At 42.0% G+C, this 26662-nt stretch overlaps 1 protein-coding gene across 9 annotated transcripts in view; it reads left to right on the top strand.

Annotated features, from left to right (window-relative positions):
* The window catches only part of ZBTB20 (zinc finger and BTB domain containing 20), a 473346-nt gene that overhangs the window by 285091 nt on the left and 161593 nt on the right, over nucleotides 1-26662 (top strand). The gene's annotated exons all lie outside the window — the stretch shown is intronic.

Below are 26662 nucleotides of genomic sequence, written 5' to 3'. Positions count from 1 at the left end.
GGGTTCCAGTCAAGAGCTCTCTGCAATACTGTTTTATCAAGAAAACCATACTTTTAAGCCACAGGTGTGTATCTGGGCCCTCAGAAGTAATTTAAATGCATATATATGTACTTTTATTTTATTTTATATAGGGCAAAGTTGCCTCAAGCCTGTTTATTAGTTAATAACCCCCTCCAGGTTACCGTCTCTAATCTTGTAATGAAATTGAGTTAATAAATCCAAGATATTATTAAATAAAGTAAGTATTTAATATTGCTTGTCCTCTTTGAATCCAAGTTGCAATACAACAGAATTTCATTTTATAAATAACACCTTTCGTGCTAGCACCACAGGGCATGATTCAAAAGAATCTAAATAGAACATGAATGCTGTAATCAAATGCAGACCCCAGGAAGGCAGATTAAAAAGGCATGTTGCTGGTTAGCACAGCAGACAGGGTAAGTATAGCAGGTCACAGCAGAAAAGCTAGTTACAAAAACAAGGGCACAATCAAATGAAAATTGTTTGCTTGCCCACTCCAAAGCATGACTGACTGCTTCTGTGTCCATGACCTATTTTTTTAAATAAAGGAAGATTTTGAGAGGTTGTTACATTTTAATTGCTTTGTACTAAACAAGAAAACAACAAAATAAAAATTCCCAACTCTGTGTTTGCATGTGGAGGACAGCAGGAGAATATCTATTTATAGGTAGAGGCACTACAGCTGGAGAAGACTTTTCCACTAGGTTTATTTCATCTCTGTTTATCTCATCTGTTAGCACCCACTGCCAAAGGCTGTGTGTCTCCTGCAATATAGAGGAACATAGAGCAGAGGGAAAAGCTGCAGGGCACTGCCATGAAGCTTTCCTTGCAGCGAAGGGCAATACTTGCATCCTGCAAGCTTTCAGTGCTGAGGCAGAAGTGGCAGCAGCAAAGCAGACAGGTCTCCATGAAGCCCAGGATCCAGAGGCAGCCCTGTCCTGGGACCATCCCCATGCAGCACTGCCTGGCCACTGGCACGTGCCTGGCTGTCCTGGCCACGCTGTCTTCCTGTCTTTCTTCCTTGAGGGTGTCACAAAGGTGGAGCAGAGGTTAATGGAGCAAAAAGAAGAATTAACCTCTATGTGCTTATGTGCAGCTGCTCCCAATGCTTGGTTGTAGCATGGCCTTTCTCTAAGCACAGAGCTTTGGCTCGTGGAGGGATGCATGGAGGAGAGGAAAGAAAAGTCAGGGTCTCTTCTGGGGTTCTTCTCTCTTTATTGCTGAGATGGGAAAAGCATCACCCTTTTTGAGGCTTGTCCTCTCTATACTGACACAAGGCAGGCAGAGAAACCCTTAGGGGTTATTGAGTTTAGCCCTGTATTCTCTGTGTGTGCATATGTAAAATTGCTGCAAAATGCATTTGGTCTTCTGGGTCAAGGACTAACAGCCAAGACAGGGGCAAGGAATGAAACTCTGGTGATTTTATTTATATGTATGTGTGCATGTACACATCCACAAATGTATACATTTATATTTGTGTGTGTAACATGGTTGCGAATATTAAAAATATTATATAGAAGAAGCTTGTGTTATAACTAGGTACCACCTCCAAGACTCCCAGTTATTTCCATATAGGAAATATGGAAATTCCCAAGAAAAAGCAAAGTCAGTACAGTTAGCTCACTGAGCTACTTAAAGAATTAAAGTGTTCTGATAGGCAGTCTATTAATTTACTTTAACGGTAGAATCAAACTAGCCTAATGCAAATAATGAGTCACAAAAATTAGTCTGTAAACAGTATAGTGAAAAGAAAAAAAAAAAAATTAACCTTCCAGACTGGTCTGCTGTGCCCAAGGTAAATTAAATATTTAGTGGTGGCAGCAGCAAAAAATGAAATATGAGATCTTGCATCCCAAGTTATTAGTGACCTGTTAAAAGACAGGCTGAAAAGTGCCTTTACCAAATTAAAACTTTGAAAAAGGGACAAATGGGAAATGTCAAAATAAAAAATCTGAGGAAAATGATTGTCCTCCTGGCTCTTATTATTTTGCAGTTCTGAGGCTGTGGCCACTGTTAATGCTAGTGAAGCAAGAATGGCACAATTCAGTCTGCTGAAGTCTGTAATGGAAATAGTCTACACTGATGGGCAGACAGTTGGAATTTGCTGAGATTTTGATTACAATTGCGTGATCTGTTCACTGCATGTGTTTTTTTGTTTAGTCTAATTTTCAGAAACTTCATGGGCTTTTTTTTTTTTTAATAGAAGATTTCATTTGGTTTTCTGTTCCCTATGTTTACAGTACAGCCATCCTTAATGCTTAATGATACTAAATAATAAGAATGCCAAAGCGCCTAATTTAATGTCTGCTATTGATCTCTGGACTGTTTAGCAAATGCCTTACTAAACACAGAGGGTTATATACTGCCCCCACTTCCATCTATGTAAATCTCCTAAAGTATTGGGAACCTAAGGTCAGTTGATCAGCCTCCTAATTGTGTTTCCTGCTTAGAAATGTTAAAGGTTTTCCTCATCACAGACAGGAATTATTATTTCAAATTCTGTTCCATTATTCTTTGTGCGCCTCTCTGCTCACTGAGCACTCAGCTCTCTGGACACCTCTCACTAATAAGGTTTCACTTGCAAGAGCTCACATTTGTCTCAGTTTTCTTCAGTATTTCTGGCAGCGCTGGTAAACATAAAGGTAGTGAGAGAAGCGAATGCTGAGCTGATTTGTAAGTGAGCAAAGCATTTCTTAGTGAGGTCAGATCAGCTGACAGCTTCTCTCTGTCACCCAGCACCCTTCCAGGGTAAGGACTTCTTTGGTACCAGCTCATATGAGCTGGATGGTCAGATTGACAATTTGCCAATTAATGTGGCGAGATCCATGCCACTCCCGTTCTTCCCACAGCTCCCCCAGTGCTGTGTCAGTGATGTCACTTCTACTGCTCTGTCTCAAGAAATCTCTTGGAAATGCCTCCTTCTTTTATTTTATTGAGACCATCCGGGTATTGTAGAGCTACAAATGCTTTAACAGTCTCTTCTCCTAAAGATCTGAGCCTGAAGAAGCTGTGATTTACTGTAAATTTTGCATTAAAGCTCTTGGCTTTTATTTTCAGCCACACTTCAATCTTAAGCTTTCTCTGCCTTTCCCACCTGCATTGTAGACTGACTGTTGCTAGCAAAATCTATCACAGCGTTACTTTGCCAGCAAGAACGCACAGATGTAAAACTAATTAGTTTAAAAAACATGTTTTCATTTGTGTCTTGTGAATACAGTAGTCCTCAAGAATTCAACAGATTAGGAATTTTTTTGAGACTTGAATTCTGGGGTGGCACTACGTTCTTTCAGCAGTGCATCTCTGTCTCAAATGGTGAAGTACCCTAGAACAGAAGTGCAGGTTGAGATTGCCAAGCCATTTTCAGTTATCTCATGGTCTTTCAGTCTTGTGTCCCACTTCTCCTCTCAAGTAGGTTCTCACCTACTGTACTCTGCTTTTCTAGTCATGACCCAAAACCCAGCACTACCAAGCACCTCAGTTTCCATCAGCAATCTCTGATCTTTTACTGAGGCAGGTTTAATAAGCTTGCTAATAATGACTTGTAGCATACTGGTTTCTCGTAGACTCGGGCCATCCCCCATTCTAGGTCTCCAAATGTGCTTGATAAATTATTTGAATTACTCTTTCAATTGCCATCTGTAGTTCCTCATAAAGAGACTGCTATTTGCCGTGCGTTGTGCCAAATCACGCAATAGTTCTTTGCAAAGCCAGGGACTGTACTGAAATCACCAAACTCGTGTCACTTGTGAGCTGCAGTACAATAACAAGTCAGCTTTAAGTAGGTTACAGTTGCAGTCCTGAGAGCTGAGAATGAAGGCCTTGGAACTCTGACCTGTAAATCTCAAAAATTATGGGGAGGTACAAGAGAAGAGAATTTCAAGTACCTCAAGTTTTTAATACATGTATAAAATTTTTCATATAAATATGAATCATAAAATGAATAAAATGTCAGTGTAATGCATAAACAAATATAGAAGCATATGCATACAGATCTACACTCACACATACATATGTTGTGACCTTCTCCTCCTTCCCCTTGCCTTGAACTTCCTCCTTGAATGTGTCCTAATGGTGGAGTGACGATCGGCAGATCTAAAGAAATTTAGTGCTGCGTGAAACCTTGGAATAGTGACGTCTGTTGAATGTGGACAGTTTTGTTTGTCTACTGGGAAATCGAATGAACTTCCCAATTTAATTTTTTTTTCAAGTTTGCATTGCCCTCCTCCTCCCCACCCAAGGGAGGGTAGCTTCAGGAGAAATGGCTGCTTTCTTGCTTTCTGGTGTGGTGTAAAGTTTTCCGTCGAGAGACAATAATGTACATTCCTCTGGCAGGACGGGATGGATTTTTTTGTTTCTCTTGCTGTTGTTTATTTATAAGACATTTCCTCTTGCTTAGTGGAAGTTTGATCGTAAGAGGCTCCAGTGATTTTCCTTCCCACCTCTCCCCTCCCTAATTTCTCTGCCTCGGCACTCGCTCTGGAACAGAGCGAACTCAAAAAGCCCATCGGCGCAGGGCGCGCTTCGCAGCCAAGCCCTGCCACTCTCCAGAGACTGTGAGGTGATTCTCCTTCGTCACTGCTTGGACCAGGAACCACAGCCCTGGTGAGTGGTGAGCTCCCAGAATTTGATGTGTCAAGCCTTCTATTCTCGGGGCCGCTGCGGCGAAGCAGGAAATAAAGGTTTTTTTGGCTTTTTTTTTTTTTTTTTTTTTGCTGTTGTGTTTTCCTTTTTTTTTTTTTTTTTTTTTTTAAGACGAAAACAGAATCAGCTTGGAGCGCAGAAGGAATACGGAGCTCGGAGCGCGGCGGCCGCCGAGCCGAGTGCGGGGAGCTGGGCGGAGCGGGGGGGCCGCGCCGCCCCGGTGTCCCCGCGCTGTCCCCGCGGTGTCCCCCCGTGTCCCCCCGGCCACCAGCGGGCTCAGGGCGGGCGGCGCGGCCGGGCTGCGGCGGGCGGGGGCGGTCCGGCCGGGGACACGGGGCGGGGGGGAATGTTAATCCTTCGCTTGGAGTTTCTGTCTGGCAAGTTTTCGTGCCTCTGTGTTCTGAGCATTTACATTATGCTCTGAATACCTGATTGCCCAGCCAAGCAGAAAAGAAACTCTACAGTGGATGCATAGTAAAAGAAAATGCTTCTGTGGAAGCCACCTCTGGGAATAGCAAGAACTAGTTGGTTTATAGGCTGCCTGGTCCATTTGAGGGAACGGGAAAGGTTGGATTTTTTTTTTTTCCTCTTTTTTAACTCTCTCGCTTCCCTTCTGTTCTCTTTGTGTCTGTACGGGGAACTGGGAATCAGGAAAACAAATGTACTTTTGTAGAACTTCATATACAAAATCTTGGATGCCAAAGAAATGAGTGTCTCAGCCAACATCAAGGTACTTGGAATTATTTTCAGCTGTTGGATAGGGAAGATAAGGCTTAGAAAGCTGCGGGAATTTGCTCACGGCTGCATGGGAAAGGAAGAAAAAAAAAAAAAAAAAAAGAAAAAAAAGAGTAGGATGAGCACCTCTAGCTCCAGGCCCAGATTGTCTCCTTTTGTCCTCTCCTGCCCTGCTGAACATATCACTTCTGTTAATTTTTTTTGCTGTAATGCTTAAGAAGGCCCGGGCAATGCGTGGGCTGTTCCATTCATCCCTCATCATCTTCCATATTATCTGACTTGAAGAAATGAATCATTTCTTGACTAACATTTTCTACTTCTAACAAAGTAGGCATATAAGAAACAGAGGGTAGCAGTCAAAATATTTGTATTTTGAGTTATTATCTTGTTCTTTGAAACATGTCCCTGGCAAAAGACCAAGATCTTTAATGGAATCAACATATCTCACACAGGGTATTAACTAGGCAGCATTCTTCTCACCCTTGTCTTGCTTTTGAGTAGCATTTATTCAGCAGGTGTTTCAACAAGCTTGTCTCTGTGATACCCAGGGAGTCAGCCCCTCTTTGACTACTGCTGGTCACCTGTGACATGCAGAGAATTCCAGTCACCTTTTCGCTGGTTTTGTCCCCATTCAAAGTCCTAAGAACTCTACATAGAGGCTGGTGGTGAGCAGTCCTCCACTGGGGCTGTCAGAAGCTTTGACACTGACTTCAGAACTGAGCTCAGTGTCAAGTCACGTCCAGCCCGTATTAAGGTCCTTGCTAATTCTTATAACCAGCAAATAATGTAGGATTTGGTGGCTTTACTCCCTGGCAATTTTTTGCAAATGTTTTTGTTGGTTTTGACCCATGTGGGGTTGTCAGTCCCTCCCCATGCTTCAGTTTGAGCCTCAATTTTTACTAAGCCTGAAAACTTCAAGTGGAAGACAGAACTTTAGAGTTCCATCTGGTTTTGCATTCGAACTGTAAGGAACTGAGAACTCCTCCTTTTTCATGTACCAACCCCCAGGTTGACTGCAGACGATTTTCAGCGCTGAGCAGCAAGGGTTAGCTGTTTCTCTTCATTCCCTGGTGCTGCAGACCTCTCTCTGAACTTTAACTAAATCACCAGCTCTCAACAAAACCCGCAATTAAGTTGGCTGATCCCTTCAGTAAAGAGTATTACATACACATAGAAATAACCTTTACATACATCAAAGCCTCAATCCAAATGGTCCCAGCTTTTCACTAAATTGATGTTAAGATCCAAACTTGGCTGTTGCATCACCTTTCTGCAGTGTACTCAAAGCAGCTGACAGATCAGAACATCCCAAACTTTCAGGCAGTTCACATCACAGATAGAAACATAATGGATTTTTTTTCTCTTCTCTGAATGGGCTATACTGAACGCCCACACACACTTTTGGGTCTGATCTTTGAAGCTTATCTCTGATTTACTTTCTCCCTCCAGGCAGTGTAAGTCTGAAAGACATAAGTACTTCTGAAATGGAAAGTTCTCAAAGCACAGTGCTAAATGTCTGAAACTTCAAACTTCTGCCTGTATAACACTTGTTCTCTGGATATACTGAAGTCAAGGGCTGTCACTCTGGCATCTTTCACCAAGAAGGAAAAACAATGTTTAATCTCTTTTTAAGAGTCTCTCTGTTGTTCCAAACGTCTCCATGTTTAAATTATTTCATTAATTTATTTATTCTCCAAATCTCTCTGGTAGCAAAGGAACTTGTCTTTGCTGGTATTTATTTATAGCGATGTGGAAAAATTCATCAGTCTTTCTTATTATGGTATAAGCTGCTTATAGACGGTAGGCCAAGGTTATAATGGTTTGTCTATGGTCTAAAATCATTAGGGTGAAAATCTGCAATTTCAAATCACATTCTAACTGTCTGTTTGAACACTTTAGGATGGCAAGATGATAAATTGTCTCATTAGTAGTAGCTCCTTTATCTACTGCGTAATAGTTTATCATAGTTGCTTTAAAAAAAAAACTTGAAAATTAATACTTAAGGTCATTCTTTTATACATTCACTGTTCGCTTCTAGCAGTAGCCATTTTAGTTACAGCATCCCTTCCAGCTAGTAATCTCAAAATCCCATTGCCAAGTTAAACCTCCCTCTTTTACCCATAGATAAAGTAGGAAAGTTATCTTCCTTTGCCTGATGCAAGCAAGGAGAAAATGCTATTCTTTCCCTCATGTTCAAGCCACCAGTTTGTGCTTTTGGGGAAGAGAATATATATTTATGTAGTAGAACGAAAACTACTATTTTCTGCAGAACAGTTGTTTGACGTGATATGCTTGTTGTTCTGTGAGTGTTAACTGCATCAGACAAGAACAAAGCACAGAAAAAGATGTAATGATAAAGGTAGGCAGATTCATAGGTACTGGGATGCTTCAGATGTACAAGAATTTAAGCAGTATCCAGAGACAATTTTTGCAATAAAGTACATAAAAGCAACTGCCTTGTTTTGAGTACATTTCGCGTTTTAAGGTATTCTCAATTTGTTTTCTTGTTTTTATTGTAAGCCTCTCTTTTCCAAAAGTTGAACAACAGCTTGTTTTCCTGGGTAACAACATTGAAATAGCACTAATTTGCCTTCTCATAATTCAGAAAAGAAAGTGAAACTTGATTTTGAATTAGGTCATATGATGAGGAAAGTTAGGAAACTAAAAGGGATTGCAAGTTACTGAGGTAAAGCAGCCACTAAGCAGAGATATCTAATTCTCAGTTGCAGTCAGTGCTTACCTCAAGGATAAAGAAATAGCAAGGTTTATGAATGGTAAGTTGAAGGGGTTTTCTTCCTGTCCTGGGCTGAGAAGGGGAATGTAGGGGTAACATAATGAGAATGGAGAGAAATGGAAAAGGCTTTAGGAGACTTGAATCTGTATCCCAGCTGCATCATTATGATCTTTACCTCTGTCTATTTCTCATCCATCTGAAAAGTAGAATTTTTTCCCCACCCTCACAGAACTACTGATCAGGTTTAGCCAGGCTCAGGCATGCTTAAAAATGTGTCTGGAAATACAGCATGTACATCCCCCCCATTGCTACTATGCTTGTTTTTTCATCCTTGCAAGCTTCGAGTTCCTGGAACCAAGGCAAGTTCCAGAGCTAGCATGGGTCTGTGCTGCTGGCAAAACAAAGCAGGTGCAAATTACGGTGGAAATGAAATAGCTGGTGCTTGGAGGCGGTGGAGTGCCCAGTTCACCTCAGGGTACATGTCTGCGTTCACAAAACATGGCTATCACGCATACCCTGATTCATTAGAAGTGTTATCCGGCAAACAAGAAGCCTAATCATATTTTAGTGGAGACATTCTTATGATAAACTCAGCTTTGCTGAAACTCTGTGTATAGTGCAATTTCTTCTGGCCGTGTATATTACACAGTGAAGAAAAGCTACCCCGCTGCGTATCAGAAGGCTGTAATTTCATTTAGGGGTTCTATTGACATCATAAACTGCAAGAGCAGAGCTCAAGTGGCTATTTAAGTCATAGGAACTTCAGAGGGAAATTACTGCCTGGCAGCAACTGGCCCTCCCCACACGGGCCCCCATGAACGCACTTCATGTTTTCATCCCTCTGCCTATAAATAATAAATCTCTTCAGTGGCTTCGCAAGAGAGCGTTTCCAAAGCACTGGCGTTATCTGCCGCCCTCCCTGTTAGCCGGGGAAGGACAGGGAGCCCCAGGCCAAGGCGGGAGATGCCCGGGCTCGCCGCTGACCGCGCCGGCCCGAGCGGCGGGAGCTGAGCGCGCCCGTGCCCGCGCCCGTGCCCGTGCCCGTGCCCGTGCCCGGCGCTTTGCTGCCGTCACAGCTGGCACAGCCGGCCTCTCCCACTCCTGAGCTGTGGATATGCACCCTGGCGCGTGTGAGGATAAATGCTCTGTGCCACCTGCGATCCACAAAGCCACAGCACAGCCCCTGCTTGTCCCCGCCTCGCTGGAATTGCTCCTGCAGCCCCGGGGCAGCGCCGCTGCTGGGGACGGGTGAGAGGAGAGGGCTTGGCACTGCCCCACGTCTGTGCCCGGCACAGCAGGGCTGACCTTCTCCGTGGTGGGACCTGATGCACCTGAGTATGAAAAAAAAATCCCCCTTTTTTATTTTAGCATTTAAATAATGCACAGGCAGCAGTCGCCTTGATAGAAGTTCGTATATTTCATCCATATGGACTTACTTCAAGAAAATAATAAAGTCGGGGAGCATTTGCTTTTTTATCAGGAAAGCAAGGTTAACCATTCATTAGACCTTGTCAAGAAACCTCAAATTTAAGCCAGGCCCTGGAAAAAACTTTTAGAAGAATAATGGATAAGTTTTGTGTGCCGTAGATACCCAGCGTAGGCATTTTAGTTTGTCTGTCTCAAAACCAATGCATCTCAAGTTCCTGTAAATGTTTAATTTCCCTTATCCTCATCTTTTTTCCCAGACAGTAGAAAAGAACTAGTTTTGTACCCAATGTTTTCAAGACCTTGGGGTACTAGATAGGTGTTAAATGACCAGTGGGAACAAAATTACTATTTATGTATTTTTTCTGAACTGGTTTGTCCCTTCTTACATTTAATTTAACAGAATGATGGTTTATAATGTAAACTTTTTAAAAGTGTTCAGTTATAATATTAATATCTCCATTCTTTATAAAGGAAAGTTAATTTTGCTTTTCAATCTAGCTTTTTTCCCTGGAAAAGCAATTAAATCATTACCTCTACTTCTCAAATGTCACCGTCTTCTGATTCCTGAGACCATGGTACAGCTTAAGGGAAATGGGAGCTTTGAAATTAAATAAAAAAGGTTTATATAGTTTTTAGACATGGCAGTCTGCAGTAACTGTGGAGGTAAACTGTTCACACTTGCATTTCATCTGACTTTGAGCACTAGTGGGTCTGGGTAGGCAGTTATCCTGGAGAATGTTTTCAGTGTTCTCCATGAGTCTGCAAAAGCAGTTTACACATATGCACACATTGCAAACGAAAGTGGATTTTGAACTCCATGTTGCTGGCTCTGGGGGTAGGGTTGCAGGCGTCAGTAGCATCTGTGCTCTTTCTGCTGCTGTCCTGAGAAGCTCTAGCCAGGTCTTTTTGTGCCATTCCTCACCCTGTGCTTTAGGGACTTCTGAAACTTGTTATGACTGAAGTTACTATGCTGGCTGTGTGCGTGCTGCAAGAAAAAAAAAATGAAGTCCACAAACTGTGGATAACAGCAGATCCCACAGTACAGTGAAATCAAAATAGGATGTTGTATGCCAAGACACAAAGTTCTCATGGTCCTTATCTCTGTATGAAATAACTGGAAGTGGTTACAGTTTCCTTCATTTAGTATAACTGAATGTATTGAGGGCTGCGTATCTTCAGTGAGATATTAACTGCCTCATGGCATGCATCCTAATTTCAGGACGTGATGTCCTGGCATGAAGATAGAGTAGCCTATTGTCCCACTGAGTCTTGAGTGCCTGAAATCTAAAGCTATGTTACTGTGTTGGTGTCTTTCCAACAAAGATGTGTGTTCTACTTGTACCATGTGGAAAAATGAATAAAATATCTAAAGTTAAAAAACAATTCATAAACACCATATGCACATACATACTGCATGCACAACTTCTCTTTGAAAATATTACAATGGGACACCCTTCCAGATTCTGGTTGTAAGAGACTGTAACAATTTCTTCTACAGGTTTTTAGTCAAAAAATACTGCAACAGTCTGTTTTCTTTCAAATCAGCAAAAGTATAGTAGAACAAAAACTGTTCTTTAAAATGAAATATCGATCTGTCTCTCTAACATACAGTTCTTCTAAAGCTGCCGCCCTCTTAACTTGTAAGTGCCAAAAACTAATTCACACTTGGGGATACTGAGGCAGAAATTGGTGAGGTGACTAATCTAACACCATGTCCTCATGGAGCCCATCTGGCTCTGAGTTGCCTGCCATAGCTGCTGTGATTAGCTCTCCAGAAGGGCGGCTGTAGCCTGTGTGTGATGTGTGAGCGCAGGGCTCTGCAGGCCCCCGGAAATGCTGTGGATTACAGCTCACTCTTGGGACCTGAGCTTTCAGAGCAGCAACACCTGGCCCTAGGGCAGAGCAGGGACGTGTCTCAGCTCTGAAGCACCAAACTTACTGTTACATGTACCTTCTGGGGAAGGCATAATCCTTTCTGCTGAATATCTGCCTCAACCAGAAAAAAAAGAAAAACACCAAAAAAAGGAAAACCAAACAAAAAAAAACACAGATAGAGGCTTGAGTGCTCATCTAGTCCCATCTCCTGTTTGCTAAAGTGCAAGACCATAATTTGTTTTGCTGGCACACTGCTGCAGTGTCTTTGCAAAACTGGAGAGAAGCTGTGGGACTGGGTTAGAAATGAGATAGATGACATTGCCGCAGCAGGGAAAGAGCAGAAAATATCTGACATGCTTTTTCTTCCCAAGCATAAGATCTGCATCTGGGTTTAATATTAGATAGGATCACTGAGGAAAATTGTAGTTGGAAAATTCTACCTTTTAATGACTTTAAATGACCTGTGATGTATTAGGCTCAGCAGTGTCACTCTGTAGCGGACTTCATTGTGAAATTTCCTGCTTCCACTAGAATGAGGGGTCCTGATGGTGCCACTTCATCCCTATTGCTGCTTTCAGTGTGTGGTACCCTGCCATGCAGCTACAGCTGGTTTTGCTTTAAAAATATTAGTAGTCTGTCTGATATTATGTCAGTGGGACTTGCTGCTCTGTAAAATGACTGCTCTGTTGAGCCAAGACACAAGTACAAGGGCAAGCTGAGTCATTGGCTGTATTTGGATGTTTTCACATACTTTTGTGGGGAAAAGATGTATACCTGACAGGAGGAAGGCTAATTCTTCTCTGTCAGTCAATGCAAGGCAGAAGGTTTAGTGAGAAGAGATCAGATGGGCTTGAATGAATTTTGTAATTCTGAACGTATCTAGGAAATAGAACTGAATGATGTATAGAGAACTTCTCTGTCAGTGTGGAAAATTAGAGATTTGAACAAGATGAGTTTAATACTGAAATGAAATGAGAAGAAGTTTATGATTAATAGAGTCTGGCAGAGACAGCATACTTATATATAATTTTGGAGACTTAGGAAATGATCCTTGGGTAGATGTGGGTCTGGGGGCTTAAGAGGAAAGGCTAGGAGTGGGCCCACAGGGAAGCAGAGTTGTTTCATCTCTTTGCTGTGAAAGACCCAAAAGTTTACCATAGCAGGCATAAAATGGAGGAGGTTAATCTTCCATTTCAGAAATTCAGACCATCTTTTAAAATATTTTACAAGGTGGAAAAGATAAATTAGGAGTGAATTATGTGTCAAGCTGAAACAGGATTTTGGTTCATCTCATCTTTATTCCTGCTTCTGAAGCAACTGCCTTCAGTTGTTTCAGGGCAAGACATTTTCCTTCTGTATACTTTTCTTCCAACTGAGCAGTACTGAATGCTTCACTAGGTGGCTAGATTTGCTTACCCCTGTGACAATAAACCTGTGTCCTGAAAAATCACTTTGTTACAGTCATTCATAAATGGCAAGATATGTAGATAGACAAAATTTGTCTTGTCTTACATGGCTACAGATGCAGCTCATAATCATTAAAATTACTCATTGGCCTGTGAGGAGAACATAAAGAAAATTATTTTGTGGAAAGCTAACAGAAAAGGGTAAGATTCACAGCTTACTCATTATCTTCATTCTAGCCAAACAATTATCTGTTTTATTATATTCTAAGGGACTTCAGAAACTTGGGTTGTATTCTCCCGCCAGGACATGGTGAGGTTCTATATATTTTACCTTCTACACTCTTATCTTGAAATTTTCCTTCAGAGTGAAAATTATTTCTCCTGTGAGCACCTTTATATTTTTTCCCTGTGTAAGAGAAAAGCCATGTTCCCATACTGATGTTTTCTGACTTAGAATTGTCCATGTAAAGTCAGCAAACATGGAATAATTATTTCTAATACAGACTTTGCAATAAGCAAGTTTTATTAGAAATGGGGAAAATACAACTCTGGCCTTTGCCTGTCTTTCTCCAGAGTCTCATCCTAGTGCACTTCCCTTTAGGTGGCACTCCCACATTAACTTGTCTATGACCCGAATAGCTGTTTGTGATCTATCTTCTGTCTTCTGAAATATGATGGAGAGACTTAGAAATTATACTAATTGTGGTGTCCACATCCTCTCTTCATTAAAAGTTGAGAATTGCTGTTCAAATATTTCATAATCAAAAATTAATCCCAGTCTACCTGTTCCAAATCATATATTACACCCTCTGGGAATGAATCCCAAATCCCCATTACAATTTGGATGCTCTCTCCTCTGGGTATTGATTACAAATTCTGGTTATTGTTCACATACTTTGTCATAGGGGGAATTAATCTCAAGTTCCCGTCTACTGTTCTGGGACTGAAAGCTATCTATAATTAAGATTTTTCTATTAAATGGATATTGACAATGAGCTTTTTCATCTGCATTTTTGGGGTTGTCTTCTGGCAAGCAAACTCCGTCTGAGCTCACGGAGAAATTCTTCATGCTGAGTATTCTGACCACCAATTTTCATGCTACTGGGGGTGCAGATGCTTTGCAAGAGCTGGTGGCATAACTGGACTGTTCTCTAATGTTGATGTTGGGTAAGGAGATGCAAACATTTTCACAAAGGCTCAGCAAAGTGGAGCAAATAAATAGATGAATAAAACCAGAAGAGTTGCTTCAGAAATTTAGAGGAGGATGTGAGCATGCAATTGTGAAGTGGTCTACAATTGCAAACCTTACGAAATCATAACAATCTTAGCTATGTAGAAGGGAGGAATAATTTGCTCTCCTTTTCAGCAGTGGATAGAATAAGAATGAAAATACTGTGGTGAAAACTAGCAGTATAAAAATACCAGAGAGACAATGTATTTTTGATAGGTGAATCTGTGTTCCATCTGATTAGTTTCAGCAACTTTGACTACAAAACTAATTGCTGTTATTTCCACATACATTCAGTTATTTTTCATAGAATGATGAAAAGCACATAGGAAAAAAAAAGAACTCTTCAATTCCATAGCTGTGTCTATCTCTGTTTCTTCACGGGCAGAAAATGGGATCAGAACAGCTCTGTTTTTCAGGGAATCTGGACTCTGGACATAGGTTTTGGTGTTTCAGACCCACCACTGCTGCTAATAGACATGGTGTTTCCAGTGGCAACAGTTGTCTCATGCATTCTTTCACACATCAGAAAAGATCCCCGTTTCCTTTTTTCCCTCTCTTCTTTAGCAGTGGGCAGCCCTGCAACCTTTTGATCATACCGACTTTGTACATTACATGACTGAACTCAGCTATGCCAAACATCCTTTTAGAAAGTTTGACATTTGTGCCATTTGAAAAACGGGAGGGAGAGAGGAGGAGAGAAGGGGAAGAATGAATCCTGGCGGCTTCCTCCTGCCCTTTTGATTAAGAGTGCAGTAAGTCAGCAGAAGAGGTGGGACTTCTAACAAGGAGGCGGGGGTGTGAGCTGGTTGTGATCTGTGATGTATGCACAGGCATGCACATGGAGGAAAGGAAAGAAAAAGACAGAAGACAGACAATCAGAAATTACTACCAGAAATTAAATAAGTGATGTAAAGTTTATGCTGACAAGCAAAGGGACAAGATGAGACAAAGGAAAACGGCCTTTGGTACTATCCAAAAACTGGTGAGGGAGGTTCAACTTAGGAACTTCCAAGGGCCCCTTAAGACCTAATAATGTTAATTTTGTAACACATATGTCTCTGTTCTCTACTTTGCACCTGCTGTTTTCTGTGCATATTCTATTCTGTTTTTTTCTGGTTTATGATAAATTTTGTGCAATCATTAATACTTCCAGTTTTTCTAGATTTTTGCCCACCTCTGCTGTCCCAGTGTTCGAGATGGTGCAGAGTTTATGGAACTGGAACATCTGTTCATATGTTGGCATGCAAAGGGAACAGGGACAAGGCTTATTATGTATTCTATTGTTTGCAAATGAAGGAAGGGCTTTGCATAAGTTCATAGCAACTTCACAGCTTGGGCACTTGGGCTTCTCTGTGTGCTTCGGACATCATCCCAACCAACACTCAGCTTCAGTCTTCAGACTGAAGCTCATCTCTGCTGAGGTACATGAAGGCCTTTGTAAAAGGGAAATGCAGGGGTTTTTTACATCTTCCTTCAGTTTAATCAGTGCTGGCCTTTGCTGAAGATTACTGGACAGAGTGAAATGCTGGGTTAGTGTTTTGTGAGAGCTCCTCAGATATTATTTTTTTAGAAGAGGGAAAGAAAGGAGAAAGGAAAAGGGCTATGTGAGGAGAAATAACAGGCCAGAATAGGCAGTGACGTTGGACAGGCTCTTTAAAAGTCCTGAAGAAAGAGTACCAGCTGTTTTAAAGTAAGTTTGCAATGATGTGTAAAATATTTCTCTGTGTGAAAATCCATATTGATTTTCTTTTGCTTTGTTTGTATAGAAATTGTTCTCAGAATAGAAAGGCTTTGACATTCTGCCTTCTCCTGTCCTTAATAAGTCATTTGTGTCGTCCCCTCCTACACACACATGTGCTCTGTCTTCTCCCTGGCCGTTGGAAAAGGATGGCAACTTGCTGCTTCATCTGGATTAATGGATAATGGTGTTGGAGACCCTGCTACAACTCTGGCGGTCATGGCATCTGTGGTGGGAGGGAGGACACGCTTTGGGTGGTGACAAGAGTGGTTAACACAAATGGCTGATACAGTTAATTCCTAAATGAGCTGGAGGTTAACATCGGAGTCCTTTCAGTTGTTTCCACTTGGCTTCACATACAGAAAGGCAACTTTGTTTCTTGGTTGTTTTTTTTTTTCTTTGGCAAAGGTTGACACAAGTAATCTGACGGGTAAAATTATGGGAAAACAAGCACCTCTTGAACACTGTACATTCTAGTCCCTGTTCTTATGGTAAGATTTTATAGATGCTGTGGTGAGCAAAGCCTCATATGTCCAGAGGGAGAGGGAACTAAGGAGAACAGTTTTCAGTCAGAAGAACATTGACTCTTCTGCAGCAATAATCATAGAATCATAGAATGGTTTGGGTTTGAAGGGATCTCTAGATCACCTAATTGCAACACTTCTGCCATGGGCAGGGACACCGTCTACTGGACCCTGTTGCTCAAAGCCCCATTGAGCCTGGTTTTCAACGCTTTCAGGGATGGACTATCCACAATGTCTCTGGGCAACCTGTGCCACTGCCTGACTAACCTCATCATAGAGAATTCTTCCTCATATCAATTTAAATCTACGCTCTCTCAGTTTAAAGCCATTACCCTCTGACCTATTACTTTATGGCCTTGTAAAAAGTTCCTCACTAGCTTTTTTGTCAGCCCCATTTATGGGAGAAGGCTGCTTTGAGGTCTCCACAGAGCTTCCTCTTCTCTAGGCTGAACAACCCCAGCTCTTTCGGTCTGCCATCACAGAAGTGCTCCAGCCCTCTGAGCATCTTCATGGCTCTCCTCTTGACTTGTTCCAATGGAGTGGAAAACCACAGAGTCTTGCTGCTTGGTTTTCTTAGAGCACTCCCATTGCTTGTCAGGGTGCTGTCAGCTTCCCCAGATTTTCTTGCAGCAGGCCTGGCTGTTGTGGTGTCCCCATCTTCCATTTCCCAGCTCCAGGTGTCAGACAGCTGTGCTTCTGAGGTGGGAGGAGGCAGCCAGCGAGGAGCTGGCAGTGTTGGTGCTCACCCCACTTGCTGTCATTGCACTGAAGACAAATCCTATGGGACAGCCCAGGGCAGTGGGGGCAATAGAGCCTTGCAGGAATCCTTAACTGTGGGAAAGAGGGAGAAAATGGCTCAGGGAGCCCCACCTACAAGTGGCTCTGTGCAGAAGGACTCACTGAAGTATTTTTAACACAGTTGGGTATAAATGACCCATTTTTACCTCTGCATACATCATCTGCATCATCCCTTCACTTCCTTCCTCTTTAAGTGATGTGTTATGCATAGATTTGTCATTTACACTCCAACTGTATTTTGCATTATTACATTTTAATGATATTTGAAGTTCTTGCATACATATTTGAGTTCCTGATATAAATGAAAAAAGAGAAATAATCAGCATACTTGGTTTATCTGATGGCATAAAAATGTTCTATCATAACTTTGGCAATTTCTTGACTAAGATCAAGCACAAGATCAAATACTAAGAGAGGATCCAAGTACATCTCTCTATCTCAATGTCTCTAAAGTTAGGGTTGTTCAAAGTCAACAGCTCAATTTTGCAGTTTGGCACCATGTGTACCTCAGATCAAAAATATTTAACCAACTCTCTCCCTTCAGCTTTGTAACTTGTGGTTTGGGTTAAAATGAAACAGAGGTCTGAGTGGTCCTTGACTCTCACTATTTTTTGTAAGTGAACATCTCACTTACAAACAAAGCATATTGGCTTTGTTTGAGGATGCTCTGCATGATCCAGAGGGTCTAACCTCCTCCATCCCGTATCTCATGCAGACTTACAATCTGTTATAATCTATTAGGAATCTTGAGGCTTGAGGGCAGAATTTTGCGTAGGGATAAAAGATGCTTTCATGTTGGTGCTATGGGATATTTTTTTTTTTTTTAATTCTTTCTCTCATTTTCCCTTTCATGAAAATTCATTAATCTGTGACATTTAAAGACTCTGTCTGAGAGGTGTCTGGAGCAGCGGCCGACTGCATACATCAATAGTTTCTCAGAGTCTGGCACTCTGTCAATATTTGGGGGCCTCAGTAACAGCACTTAAATGCACTGCCTGCCTGCCGTCACGCTCCTAGCGCGCCCGGGAGAGTCTGAGTGAGGGGATATTAGCACGACGAGTCCTTTCACAACTGGCAACACTTTAGAGACAAACTGCTTGGTAGGTATCTCTCCTCTTCCCTCCCCTCCTGTTTTCTGGCATGTCTGCTTTGTTTATCTGATGTGATTTATGTATTTACACACAAATATGCATCCTGTGAGGGGGCATCATAAATCCTGAGGCTAGAGGTGGTATTATGGCATTATCTATGTAACAATGGAAATGGGCTGAAGCTGGATTTGGACCCAGAACCAGATTAAGCTTGGGTTGACTTCTGGGCCAGTTGAGTCAGGAACAGAGTTTTGTTTGGATTTCATGGTGCCAAAATCTTTAGAGTTCAGTTCCAAATAATGAGGATCTTGGACTAAAATATTACAGGAAGTGCTACTGTGGCAGTATTTCAACCAGCTCCAAACCAGAAGTGGAAAACAAGCCATTTCAAGACTTGGGTTCTATTCAAATCAAAACTGTTACAGCAGGTTCAGAATCCAGACCTTCTGTTCCTTTTTTAATCCTATCCCACTGCATAAATTGGATTCACAGTTGAATATTACTCTGGATTATCCATGAAACCTCCCTTCTCAGAGTTAAGAAAACCAGGGAAGCAAAATGCAACATTTTATTTGTTTCTCTGGTGGAATGGGAAGTACAGTAAAATAAATTTGAATTCACAGATGTTTATTGATATCCTCCTTCCCCCTTTTGTTTGGTTGAAGCATTATGGCTAGAGAGCAATCACTGTATTTTATGATACAGCCATGTTTATTTTCTCTTTACCCGTTGTGCTTATTATGTCTTGCTTATTATGTTACTGGATATGGCTCTTGAAACCAGGTTGTCTAGAGAAGTGAAAGGCCACGGTGTCTGGAAGTTTGCACTGGCTTTTTAGAGTTGACTTCTGGACAGAAATCAGGCCGTGAAACTCTGTCTGAATCTTTCCATTTCTAGGTATCGTCAGAATACTATTTTTTTCAACCTATTTTATGCCATATATACTAAAAGAAGATTAAGGGATAGAGGCAAAGTAAGCCCCTCATTATGAACATTTTCCTGACTGAATTTTGGGACCAAATTCTTAGAAAAATATATATGAATCAGAAGGTCTCTGAAATCACTTCCTTATCTTTCCTACTTTGCAAGTCCTGTAACACCAGCCAGTGCTCCTTAGCTGTGAACTCCAGCACATCCTCCAATGCTGTCTTGAGTTGACTACTTCTTCATCCTTTTCCAATAATGTTCAAAAACCTTTTTTTCAACAAACTTTCCCGGGTAGCACCTGCAAAAATTTGGCACGATAACAAAATAGACAAAATTATTGTGTCGTATCTACCTTGCAAGAGTAAGTTGGCAGCAAAAATAGCTAACTACCATTTCTCAATAATTTCTTTGCTTGTTTTAGCACTGTCTCATCTGCTGCCTTTATCTTGATTTTTCCCTTACTCCGACTACAGCTGCGTCTGATCTCCATTTTCCTGTTTGTGTCCCAGAGCACCTGCAGTTATAGAGTATTTTGTCACCTGTTGGAAAAAAAGGAAAACCCTGTGAAAGTTTACAAATGTTTCTGCAGAGGCAGTGAGTAACAAGGCATGAATTCACTCCTGCTTCAGGCCGAGCAGCAGTGAGAAAATAAACAGGCTGAAGGTTTCTGAGCATGCTGGAGATGCATCTGGCTAGATAGCAGCAATGGCCAGTAAGTGCAGTCAGTTGACAGGGAGGAAGATTTATTTTTAATGACAATAATTTCTCCTTTAGTATGGTGGGGGGGACACATGTATGCTGAGGGGAGTGGTGGCCTGCAAGTGCTGCCCTTGGGCAGAGCAGGCCTGCCTTGGCACCGTCCAGCTTGGGCTGTTCTCTCCCAGCCCCTCGCAGGAGCCATGGCTGGGCTGCGGCCTCGGGGCTGGGAAATGGCACTGGGGTCTCCTGGAGCTGAGCAACAGCCCCAGGCATGGAGAAAATTCTCTAGCATGAGGTTAAAGCTGCCATGGGAGTCCAGGATCTGGGGGCACCCGTGATCAGGCCCCGAGGGCAGGAATTCTCATCCCACGTGCTCCACAGTTCCTTCCTTCTCAGAGTGCACTTTGCGCTGCCTTCCACAGCCTCAGCAGAGGAGCGCGCGAGCTCAGCGTAACCCACGCACCTTGTGTACCCAGGGAGTACATCTCAAGGCATAATGGGGCACATTTGAATTCTGTCCCCAGTGTTTCAAAAACGTGACTGACTTTATTGTCAGTGACAGCCATGAGAAACCTCCCCACCCCCAGCCCCGAGTGCTCTGTGTTGAAGAGTTCATAGTATCGCAGTCATTTCTGTTTCTATGGTATTTATTTTCCAACAAGCTCCAGTTGTCTTTCAACTAGGCAGTCTGGCCTTGTGAGATGCATGGGGTCCTCAAAAGAGAGGCAGGCACACCTCTTCCCTGCAGTCCCACGGCTGTTTCCACCTCTCTGCAGATACTGAACTTTCATTTCCCATTCCTGCTGGTGACAATTGTGTGCCTAAAGCCCTGCACAGGGAATTTGAAGGTTGCCTGTGAGGCTTTCCACTTTTTCAAGTTCTTTCAATCCAACTAGTCTTCCTTCCCTGGAGGGAAGAGAGGATTTGTCCCCAAACAATGGGGGTACAAAAGTGCTGAGGGGATCTTGGGTTTCAAGCTTCATTCATTACATGTCCCTGTTGGTTCCTGGTAGCTGTAAACGAGATGCTTTCTTTGAGTCCTGAAATTGATGAAGCAGGAAAAATCCAGCCTTGCTGTCCGTTCATATTTTACATCTATTAATAAGTAATTAATTAAAAAAGAAACTGATGTTCCCATGATGGGTTGCTAAATATATGCGAGTGCAACTATTGGCATTAAAAAGAGATTTGACTGCAGTTGAGGAGTTATTTATATTTTAGTAAATCATGTAGGCCCCAGCTGAGATGAGCAGTCTCATCATTGTTTTAGGCACTGCACAGACCTGCTGTAGGAGGTGCATGTAACCCCAACAAACTCAGAGATTGCAGAGACAAACTGTGGGCGGAGAGACCACCATAAAGAAATTAAATAATAACTCACCTTGGGTGCAAAGATGGGGGCTGAATCAAGAAGAGAATGCACATCCCCTGCTTCCCTATTCTTTAATTAAGTCAAGAGCTGGTTGACTCACAATTCAGCCCTTAGATTTAAATCTGGGTAAAACTGTTGAATTAAATTTTTAATTTGCTGAAAGATGCTCACCTCAGATATGGATTAAGCAAAATTATGCAAGGAAAAAAAAATAAACTAAGAAAAAAATAAAAGTTTTGGAAAGCCAGAAGATTTTGTTTTGATATTTCTAAACAAGGTTTCTGGTTTTGTTTTGGTATTTCTGAACAAGGTTTCTGGTTTTGTTTTGAGACTTAGTCAATTTTAATTGAAATATATTGAACACAAACAAAAAAACTGACCCACTTCTTTAAACACATAGGTGATTTTTGTTTGGTTTTTTTTTTTCTCCTTTCCATGTTCTCAGTTTGGTCAGCTAGCCAAATAAATCAGCTATTTGCACAACTGTAGTTCTAATTAGAATATTGGGCCCTGGGGACTTGGGCTATATATTTCAATACAGTACATATTTATAATAGCAAGTACCCTGCCTGGTACTCCATATTGCACTGGGGAGATGGGGACACTAGGGAAGACCCAGTGCCTTTTAGCTCTTCAGATTTTTACTTGCAGTGGTAGTTATATTTTGGAGGGTATTGCTTACAAGGTAAAATTTGCATTTATTTGAGCAACTCACAAATGGGATTCACTGCAAAGCTATCATAATGCAGAAGAAGGAACAAAGGATACGTTCTCAACCAAGGCTGACATATAGACACTTTTAGAGATCCTTGACGCCATAGGAAAAATGCTGTTTTCACACTCGACCGTGACCTCCCAAAATCCTGAAAACCACATAGTTAGGTACAGGGGCTGCTCATAAAGTGCTGTGACTGTTCAGCTGTATTTTTATCCATTTGCAGTTTCTACCTTGCAAGCAGTGTAGTCATTTCTGTGATCATTCCTGTCTAGAAGCAGTTTTCTCTGTTCCAGTTCAGAGCTGCAGAGCCCATTTTCTGTGAATGGCTTCCACGGAGGAGGACTCTGGCATCAGGTATTCCTGATGTGGTTTTTGCTTGTGCAAGTTTGGCCACTCTACTGTAGATAGCTGGTAGGAGCTGAAGGAGTCACTTGAAGTTTGGCTGTATGTTACTCTTCCTCAACTTCTTTTAACTGAGCTGGTTTGGTTTTTTCTCCTTTTGCATGTGTCCATGAGCAATAAACCCATAAATTTATTCAGCCTTATAACCAAGTTAGAGAAGCTCTAATAATAGAGGGGGAGATGTTTTGTTCCCAGCACAGCCAGTGTGGTATTCATGCTGCTTTTTCTCACAGTACAGACTGAGCTCTGGCACCCAGGGCACTCTGCCACCCTGTCTGCAGTGCCTCATGCTGTGATTTGGCAGTGGTGATGCTCCCTCCAGGTGATTTCTCTGCAGTGTGCAGGGCCAATGCAGGTTTTGGTGCTGCTCCAGTCCCAGCTGAAGGGCTCAGGTGTACTTCTCATATGATCTTCATGTAATGAGACAGACTTCTTCCTATGAACCTGTAGTGGGTGTGTGGGGAAGGAATATGCCTTAGGATTGCTAGGCCTTGACTGCCAAGTCAAAATTTACAGAAGTTACAGAATTTTCTGAGTTGGGAGGGGCCCAAAACGATCATCGAGCGTAACTCTTAAGTGAATGGCCCACGCAGGGATTAAACCCACAATCTAGGTATTACTAGCACTATAACCAGCTGGCCTAATCTCAGGGTCAAGTCCTTCAAGATTAGGATGAGGCTTTCTAGTGGAGAATTCTGCAAGCTTCACTTTCCCTTGACCGAAGAGTTGTCACTGCATCAGTATTGGTCTGATGGTTCAGCTGCAGAATGACAACCAACTAGGGAGCCATGGATAAAATCTAAGAAATGAGACTTGACCAAGCCCTCTCTGGCTCCCCACAAGTCTGCTTTGATGGGGTTGGCTTTATGCAGACTTCTGGAAACTTATTTTGACATCTGTGAGGGTCTCATATTACTTAGTCCTTACCTTCAGAAGTCTGGGTCATTACTGGACCAAACAAGGGTCTGCTCCAAGCTGTCAGATTTCTTTCTCCGTTACCTCCCAGCTGTCCCATTTAATATATGGCTGATGTGAATATCTGATGGTGAATAGAGCACTGAAACAGGTTGTTGAGAGAGGTGGTGGGTGCCCCATCCCTGGAAGTATTCAAGGTCAGATTGGACAGAGTTCTGAGCAAGCTGATCTGGTTGAAGAGAGGGGTCCCTGCTCATTTTAGGAGGGTTGGACTAGATGACCTTTAAGGGTCCCTTCCAACTCAGACAATCCTATGATTATAATTCTATGGTAGGTACCATGGGATTCAAGATAAGTGAGAATGTGGTAGGAAAAAAGGTAGATAAGATGGGTGGACACTTGACATGGGGAGCTGAAAGTAGGCTGCAATATACAGGAGGGTGGGCAGGCATTTTTCCTTAGTACATATCACAGAATCATGCATATAGGGGTCTGCCTCTACTAGTCTTTCTTTGTTCAGGAACTCCACTGTTAGATTCCAGTGGTCCTAGCACTCAACCCAAACATTCCCATGAAAAAGAAACACAGGTCCTCCTGATGTTGCTGCCAGTGGCCTGGGGTACAAAATTGTGGAGAAGTGAAATTTTTATTTCTGGTTGTTACTGTTCTCTTTGTGCGCTTACTGCTACAGTACCAAGCAAAGGTTTGTCTAGACCAGAGGTCAGGGCTACTTATTTTCCTCATAATCCATTTCCTTTTGCCAACAGCAGTGGCTTATGTGGCTAAGTCAGAAGGGAATGCTCCCATCACAGGCAGCCTCTTTTCTATGATCTTCATTAAGCTTTGGGCCATTAACTCAAGATGCGTGATTATTTTGTTTGTTCGAACAGCAAGACAAGCAGAGTCTCCTCTGAGTGTTTCTTTCAAGCAAACCAGCATGACTGAAAACTGGGAGCTTGCCAGAAAGCGTTACGTGAAATAGTAGTGGCAGGTTCATCTTAGTGTGGGCGGAGAGGGAGCAATGTACCCTCTCTTTTACTACTTCAAACATGCAGTGTCCATATGCCATAGTTGAGTTGGTTTATGGATGGAGAATGAAGGATACTACTCCATCTCCTTCGTGCAGACACTGTGTGAGCGCTGTGGAATATAGAATCCTAGGGATATGAGTATCAGCTGTTGCTGCAGTCCAAACACACAGCATCAGCAGAATGCTATAGACAGTACCGTTTTCCTCCTTTATATTTAGTGTTAGTACACAGAGCCAAATACTAAAAGGGGGGTGGGTGGGTCACATGATGAAATTAATACCATTAATTATTTAGAAACAATCAAAGGAAATACAAGACATCTGGCTTTAAGCCCAAACAACTCATGGCACTGCTGTTGCCTTGTAACCTCATCAGCTCTCAGTCCAGTCATCTCTCTTCTTTCATTATGAACACAGGAGATGCTTCCCCCCTACTCCCCCTTCCCCACCCCTCTTTCCTGCCTTATTTCTGGCAGCTTGGAACACAGATCACAAGACTGAACTATATAGTTTACTGATTTTGTGTGTATAAACCCTGATTAGTTCTGTGGTGAAAAGGCATCCCCCCACATCCCCACGCTATACAATAGTGTTTGATTAGCAGTGTGTTGCAGACATAGGTCACATTTTTTCTCCTCATCCTGATTTTGGGGAGTAGCTGCTGTAGGAGGAAAAGGCACTGTTGGTGCTGTAGTGCTAAAAGTCATCAAGCACACGTGTTGCAGTAGGTTGTGCACAACATGCCGTGAGAGACGGTTCCTGCCCTGACAAGGAGAAGCTCCACGTAGGCAAAAAAGGGGAGCAGAGCAAACATCACAGCAAATGGAGGCATTGTGCCCATGATTCTGCAAGAGGACTGTGGCAGACCCAGTCCACTGGCTTTGGCATTCACCTCCCCCTGGCTGAAGCCAGTGGTCTTATCCTTCGTAGCCGTGGCCCAGGGTTTTTCCATCAGACTGATCTTTCAGTGGAAATGCTTTTTCTTGAAATGAAAATTTTCTTAGGGAATAACTGTTTTACCCAAGAAAAGTCAAATAAATATTTGCTAACTGCTGGTTCTGAAAGACTCATTACTCTTTTTTTGCCCGTCCTTTTTCCAGGTAGTTGAAGACAAAATTCTGTTTTGGTTATCTGAAGGGTGTATTTTTGTGGAAAGCCCTTCTCATGAGGAAAAAAGACACACTTCACTGATTCTTCCAGCTCAAGAATAGAACATTTTGAGGTCCTTTTCCCTCAAGTGATTATATCATCATGATAAGATAGTTCCATATTCTCTTCAGCTCAGTCTTTCTTAGTATAGATGATTTAATACAGTTTCATTATGAGGGTCTCATCTTCCATAGACAAATGGAAGTACTTACAACTTCCTGAAATGGTTTCATCAGGGCAAAGCAAGGTTTTTGCTGGTCATTCTACTTTTCTGTGCGTCGGTCAATGTGGGCCCATTTGATGGCTCAAATGCTGATGTATTGAAGTCATTCTCATTACATCTTTGTCTGGGGAGAAGCACTTTCATTTTCTTTCTTTCCTTGCTTTAATCCGAAAAGCATAGATTCACTGACTGTTCTCTTAAAGGTTGTTGGGACTTGCTTTGAAGAGCTCTTCTTTTATGAAAAGGCTAAGACTTCTGTCACAGTAAGCATCTCCTGGCAGTCTTTACCTGCCCTTGACTATTATTTTGAAAATGCACATTCCCAATTATCTGTGAAAAAGTATTGAAATATGCTTTCTTGGTTCTGGGAAGCTTGCTTTAGGCTCCTGCTCTCTATTATTTGTAGTATTCCATAGCCTACTCTTGTCCTCAGGAAACGATGGCATCAGTTGAACATATTGGGTGTGATTTTTTGAAATATGCAGTTACCCACATTTGGTTCTTTCTGCATTCAATGTGTGTTAACACTACCTTCAACAAAGGCAGAGTTAGGCCTATGCAGAAGGCTTTAAAAACTGAAAATGAAACCCACCTCTTGCACTCTGGGCTATTTGCAGGCAAGAACATATGTTATGAGTGCTTCTGCTGCTTTTCAGGGTGTTTGTTAAAGGTGCTTAGACTCTTCTCTCAGTAATGGAGTAATTAGTTTTGATGTTATGATAGATTTGTTTCTTTTATATTGTCCCTTTAAGTGTATCACGTAAAGGTATTTTATCTCCTGGAACTAAATGTAAACAAAAATTCTAATAAACTAAAAAAACCTCAAACAAACAAACCAAAAAATGCTGGTTAAAAAACCCCACAACCTCTTAGATGAAGCTGTTCCAAGGTTTTGTTTATTTGTTTCCTTATACTAAAGCCAGTACTTTTTATTTTGTTTTCCTTAGATGTAGTCATTAAGTACAGTTTCTTGTTTACATAAAACTTACAGTTTTATTTTCCTTT

The sequence above is a fragment of the Zonotrichia leucophrys genome, chromosome 1 (assembly GCF_028769735.1).
Source record: "Zonotrichia leucophrys gambelii isolate GWCS_2022_RI chromosome 1, RI_Zleu_2.0, whole genome shotgun sequence".
Lineage (NCBI taxonomy): Eukaryota > Metazoa > Chordata > Aves > Passeriformes > Passerellidae > Zonotrichia > Zonotrichia leucophrys.
Note: the sequence above shows the minus strand (reverse complement) of the source record. Positions and strands in the feature narration are given on the sequence as shown.